Source organism: Salmo salar, chromosome ssa12, assembly GCF_905237065.1.
Source record: "Salmo salar chromosome ssa12, Ssal_v3.1, whole genome shotgun sequence".
Classification (NCBI taxonomy): Eukaryota; Metazoa; Chordata; class Actinopteri; order Salmoniformes; family Salmonidae; genus Salmo; species Salmo salar.
This window is the reverse complement of record NC_059453.1, coordinates 86,064,010-86,070,166: the sequence shown is the minus strand read 5'-3', so window position 1 is coordinate 86,070,166 and position 6,157 is coordinate 86,064,010. Positions and strand designations below refer to the sequence as shown.

Genomic DNA, 6,157 nt, shown 5'->3' with positions numbered 1-6,157 from the left:
CATTTTTTCTTATTTTTTTAAGCAAAAATAATTTGGTTTATGTAGAAACAAGCCATGCTTTGCATTCGGATATTATCCTCTCCTTTAAAAGAGTTAAAGCTTAAAAAAAGAAATACAAATCAGTCTAAGCTCTTCCCATTACGCCCAGATTAAATGTAAACCGATGTTGGTGACAAAAAACTAAGAAACCCTAAAAAAAGAGCTCACAATGGAGATACTATAGATAATAACATATAAAATATACACTCTGAAATATATTTTATATATATTAAATTGTGTTAGGGTTTAATATATTTTACTGCACAACATTAGGGTGGGATGTCTGCTTATTTTTCTTCTTAAATTCTATTATATATAAAATCATAGGAAAGTAAAGCAAAACAAATGAATGTGGGAAAATGGTAACTAAGCAACAGATGGCAGCCTCGTCCCCTCACCCCACCCCTACCCAGGGTGCACCAGCACAGGGGGCGGCTGACGCCAGCCTAGCTGTACAACGCAGTGAAACATAACTTGCATCTTAGCTCATTTTACACGTACAGTCGTGATCAAGGCACAGGGATCTTCTACAAGTAATTTTTTTTCAATAAAGTTGTACAAAATAATACATTTTACAGTCTGTACAAGAATAATAGTCCAGCAGTAAAATAAAGACAGACAGACATACTGAATGCTCGGAGGCTGGGAGACAGGAGAGGAGAGGTGGCAGGGAATAACACAGGAATGTGTAGGGTTAAGTGATGAGGGCAGGACTCTGTGTGTGTGTGCGTGCATGTCATGTCTGTCCTTTGCTCCCTCAACTTCTTATTTCCGTGTGTTGTGGTTATTCTTTCCTTGTTAAATAAAGCCGGTCTATAATCCCCAGGTGTTGAAAATAGTTCCATGTTTTGTGAGCTGGAGTCGGGTACCAGCGGGAAGGGAGGGAGAAGGAGAATAGACGGGGTGATTTGGGAGGTAGGAAACAGGAGAAACAGGGTTAAATGGTGCACAACGGCAGATTGCACAAACAGTGTACACCAACACACAACACGGGGAACTAACAAACTTAAAAGTTGACTTGTGTTATTACAGGAATATAATATTTATTTATATACACACATATATATCTATATATCTATATATATAGCTTGGATTTTTTTGCACTGTGTGACGTTCACTGTATGCATGAATTCATGTATTATATGTTTAGATTTTCCTCCTCATTGATTCCAGAAAAGCAAGTCATGTGACAGTCTTGTGTCCGAGTCACACTCAGTTCTACATCCATCCATCCATCCATCCATCCATCCATCCATCCATCCATCCATCCCCAGGCAGAACGTGCTCACAACCAGCTTCTTTATTGGTTACATTCCTCCATTTTTCCTTCCCAGACCCTTCTTCAGTGTACTGTACATACTGTATCTCTCGAGGACATCTCTTGCCAGAGTAACTCAAGACTGTGTGTGTGTGTGTGTGTGTGTGTGTGTGTGTGTGTGTGTGTGTGTGTGTGGAATATTTCCAAGTAAAAGAATGAATGTGAGACACTGAAAATGAGAGAGAGGGTTTCCTTGCGTGTGTTTTTGAGAGCGCGCGCGGAAAAAAGCCATGGATTGCACACTGCAGTCCTGAGCACAGTGTCAAAGTGCAGTGGCGCGTTCAGCAGTCCTGGCTTGTTACAGGTACAATACTGTGTTTAGGAGTCTGTGGCTGCACTGTCACTTTCTTTATTTGAAACACAGTGTCCCCAGGAGAAGGTGTTTGTTTTTCAGGATGGAAGGGGAGGGTTGGTTGAGTGACGAGGGGACTAACTGATCAAGGATAGGCAGAACACTGGGAGTCTCTCCTCCCACTCACATCACAAGAGCTCATATTGTCGTAGGTGCATCCTCTGAATGATGTCTCGACAGTCGTTGAAGACGCGCCGGATGTTTTCAGTGTCCACTGCGCAGGTGAAATGGGGATAACAATAGTGCCTTCCATCTCCGCTGGCTGTGCTGATCCTCTGAAAAGGTCACACAGAAGAGAAGGGATTCATTATCACATATGGCTGTGTGCATATTTGGTACTACTAGTCTCACAATATGCTTGGTTTCTTACACAAAAAGGTCAACAAAAAAGTGACTAGGCATTAATGAATGTACCAGAAACTCATCACGTATGAAGTACTTTGCCCTTGTGACACGAGGATCCTCCCCTGGCTCTGGTGTTGCTGGTTGGGAAGGACAGAGACATCAAACTCAGTGGACATCAGTTATATACCAGCATCTGTTTAATCACTGTATACCAGACATTTTCATTTCCATCAGTAAAATAATCCATGTTAACAAGATTCATTCTTCACCAGAGAAGAGTTCGCAAAGTGTTCCGAAGTGTTCAAAGTTCTATTATTACAATTGTTACATTTACAGATAAACTTGAAACGTTGACAGTCTTGAATAGTTACAGTAGAGAGTTGCTCAGGAGTATTACTGTTTCCCTTACCATCATCTGGTGTAGTGTAGCGCCCAAACTCTGGGAAATACTCTTCAATTTTAGATTTCCCCGCAAGCACCTTCTCTGCTAGCAGATCCTGTTTGTTCAGGAAGAGAATGACAGAAATGGTCCGTAGCCACCTGAGGAGAGAAACAATAACAAAGGGAGTTGAAGTGGATGTATTCAAATCAATGACATTTTAAATTAGCATAAAAGGTCAACAATCCATATCGGTTGGGAATCACACAAAACAACAGTATGTCAAGGACAGGAGTGGCTTTGTAAGAGGGAGAGAACTGAAAGTGGTAGAGGCCAGAGAGGTCTTGCCTGTTGCTCCAGATGTTCTTGAAGAGGTTGAGGGCCTCCTGCAGCCGGTTGGTCTGATTGTCTTCCCGGATCACCATGTTGTAGCTGCTACTGGCTACCACAAAGATAATGGCTGTCACATCTGGAGGGACAGACAGACAGACAGACAGACAGACAAGGAGATAACCACCACTGGGTTAGACATGATACAGGACATGGATGTGAAGGTGGATGCATCCCCATGCCATTTGCTTATACACTAATTGGAAGTAGAAATACAACAGTATTAGATGGTGCAGAGGCCTTACCATTAAAACACTGAATCCACTTTCGGCGTTCATCCCTCTGACCTCCAACATCAAACATACTGGGAGAGGAGAAAAGACAATGAGAGTTATTTACTGCCCAATATATCCACTGATAACAAGTAGTAGAAACACAGAGGGATCAACAGTTAACTAGGGTATTCATCTTGAAGAAAAATGGCTGCCATTTCAAACTCACTGAAAATTGACTTTGTCTACTTGGAATCTTGTCTCAAAAATCCCTGAAGTCAGTACTCTGCATCTCAACAGGTCCTGATCAGTAGGAGAATAGTCACTCTGCTTCACAATTTCAATCTTTTCTAGAAAGCTGTAAAAGAGGATTACACATTTATTGACAGATATTAAAGGACACAATATGATATTTATAGAGTATATTGTACATACAACTGACAGAAATACATAATTAGTGCTATACCCAAATGGACAATACTCCAAGGAATATAACAATATTCTTCATTCCTGAGAGACAGATGACCAACCAACTCTGAAACATTCTCAAACCAGAACTATTGTCAAATACCAAAACCTCACTGGGTGCTGCATTTGAGACATTAGATGTATGTTATCTGTCTGTCAATTCAGCCAACTACATGTTTCACCATATATTTCCTGTCAAACTAACCAGACCGTAAACATTCTCAAGATGGCACTAGCGGTCATTCCGCCTCCGGCAAATTCCATAGCAGGCAGATTGAGACTCGGGGAGGGAGACCACAGTCACCAACCAGTAAAGCAAAAAGATGGATAACACTTCCACAGCCGACCAGCGGAGGGGTGTATTCTTTCTCCACAGCGAGATCAGAGGTTTGCAGTGTGAGTCACCAGCCGTTTGCTCTGTCAGACAGTGTAGTCACTGGAGCTGCTGCTGTAGTAGTAATAGTGAGGGGTGGGGGGGGGGCTCTGTAAACGTTATATGCATATAGTTGAACCATTAAATATGTTTAAGCTGAATTTAGAGAGCTTATGGTCTACAGCTGACTGACTGTTGTGCCTTTAGACTGATGTGACTTGTTGTGGCCAGCCAGCAGACGGATTGGATCCACCCCTCCCTCTTTTTCTACATGTGAACCTGGACCCTAAGCGTGGACTGCCGTCATTGGTCCAGTCTACTGGGCAGAATGGTGTGACAAGTCCAACCTCACACCATGGTCATAGGCTACACATTTCAATATCAGAGAGGTCCACCACAATCCTGGTCGTTGTGGATCGGTTTTCTAAGTCCTGCTGTCTCCTCCCTTTGCCCGGTCTCCCTACGGCCCTACAGACTGTGGAGGCCCTGTTCACACACGTCTTCCGGCACTACGGGGTGCCTGAGGACATAGTTTCTGATCGGGGTCCCCAGTTCACGTCCAGGGTCTGGAGAGCGTTCATGGAACTTCTGGGGGTCTCGGTCAGCCTCACCTCAGGTTTTCACCCCGAGAGTAACGGGCAGGTGGAGAGAGTAAACCAGGATGTGGGTAGGTTTCTGCGGTCATATTGCCAGGACCGGCCAGGGGAGTGGGCGGCGTTCATCCCCTGGGCAGAGATGGCCCAAAACTCACTCCGCCACTCCTCCACTAACCTCTCTCCTTTCCAGTGCGTACTGGGGTATCAGCCTGGTTCTGGCACCTTGGCATCAGAGCCAGATCGAAGCTCCAGCGGTGGACGAATGGTTTAAGCGCTCGGAGGAGACCTGGGACGCCGCCCATGTGTACCTACAACAGGCCGTGAGGCGGCAAAAAGCGAGCACCGACCGCCACAACAGCGAGGCCCCGGTGTTTGCACCGGGGGACCGGGTCTGGCTCTTGACCCGAAACCTGCCCCTCCATTTAAAGTCCTGAGGAGACTGAACGAGGTATGTTACAGGTTACAGCTTCCCCCAGATTATCGTATTAATCCCTCGTTCCATGTGTCTCTCCTCAGGCCGGTGGTGGCTGGTCCACTCCAGGAAGCTGAGGTGCGGGAGGTTCCTCCGCCCCCTCTGGACATCGAGGGGGCCCCAGCATATGCTGTTCGAGCCATCCTGGACTCTAGGCGTCGGGCGAGGGGCCTTCAGTACCTCGTGGAGTGTGAGGGGTACGGTACCTGAAACCCCACCTCTTTAAGGAATACCTGGGATAGGATAAAGTAATCCTTCTAACCCCCCCCAAAGAAAATATATAGATGTACTATTGTAAAGTGGTTGTTCCACTGGATATCATAAGGTGAATGCACCAATTTGTAAGTCGCTCTGGATAAGAGCGTCTGCTAAATGACGTAAATTTAAAAAAATTTAAATGTCTGGAGGAGAGATGCTGGGTGCCGGTGGAGGACGTCCTGGACCCTTCGTTGCTGCTTGATTTCCACCGTCTCCATCCGGATCGCCCTCGCGCCTCGCCCTCCGGGTCGTCCCTGAGGTCGGTGTCGGGCGCAGCTGCAGCCGCGCGTCGGGGGGGGGTACTGTCACGACTTCCGCCGAAGTCGGTCCCTCTCCTTGTTCGGGCGGCGTTCGACGTCACTGGCTCTCTAGCCACCACTTTTCATTTTCCAATTTGTTCTGTCTTTGTCTTACACACTCAACCAATTACTTGTTTATTATTTAACCCTCTGTTCCCCATGTTGTGTTTGTGAGTGATTGTTTATTGTAATTCGGTTCGTCTTTGTGGGCTTGTGATGTTACTTTGTATATTTGTCTTTGAGTAAAAGTACGTTGATTACTCATACCTGCGCGTGACTCTCTACACCAGCTACACACAGGACCCTTACATACATATACCTTGAATATGAATGACCTGATCATAATCTTTACAAAAATGTTGACTACAGATTGTAAAATGTATGATAATTAAACCCATTACATTGGATCATCATTATTATAACTACATTAAATATACACTGCTCAAAAAAATAAAGGGAACAACACAATGTAACTCCAAGTCAATCACACTTCTGTGAAATCAAACTGTCCACTTAGGAAGCAACACTGATTGACAATAAATTTCACATGCTGTTGTGCAAATGGAATAGACAACAGGTGGAAATTATAGGCAATTAGCAAGACACCCCCAATAAAGGAGTGGTTCTGCAGGTGGGGACCACAGACCACTTCTCAG

The 6,157-nt window shown here is 44.9% G+C and overlaps 1 pseudogene; it reads right to left on the bottom strand.

Annotated features, from left to right (window-relative positions):
• LOC106566057 (guanine nucleotide-binding protein G(s) subunit alpha-like) overlaps positions 1-6,157 on the bottom strand; it is a 64,438-nt pseudogene continuing 58,281 nt past the window's right edge.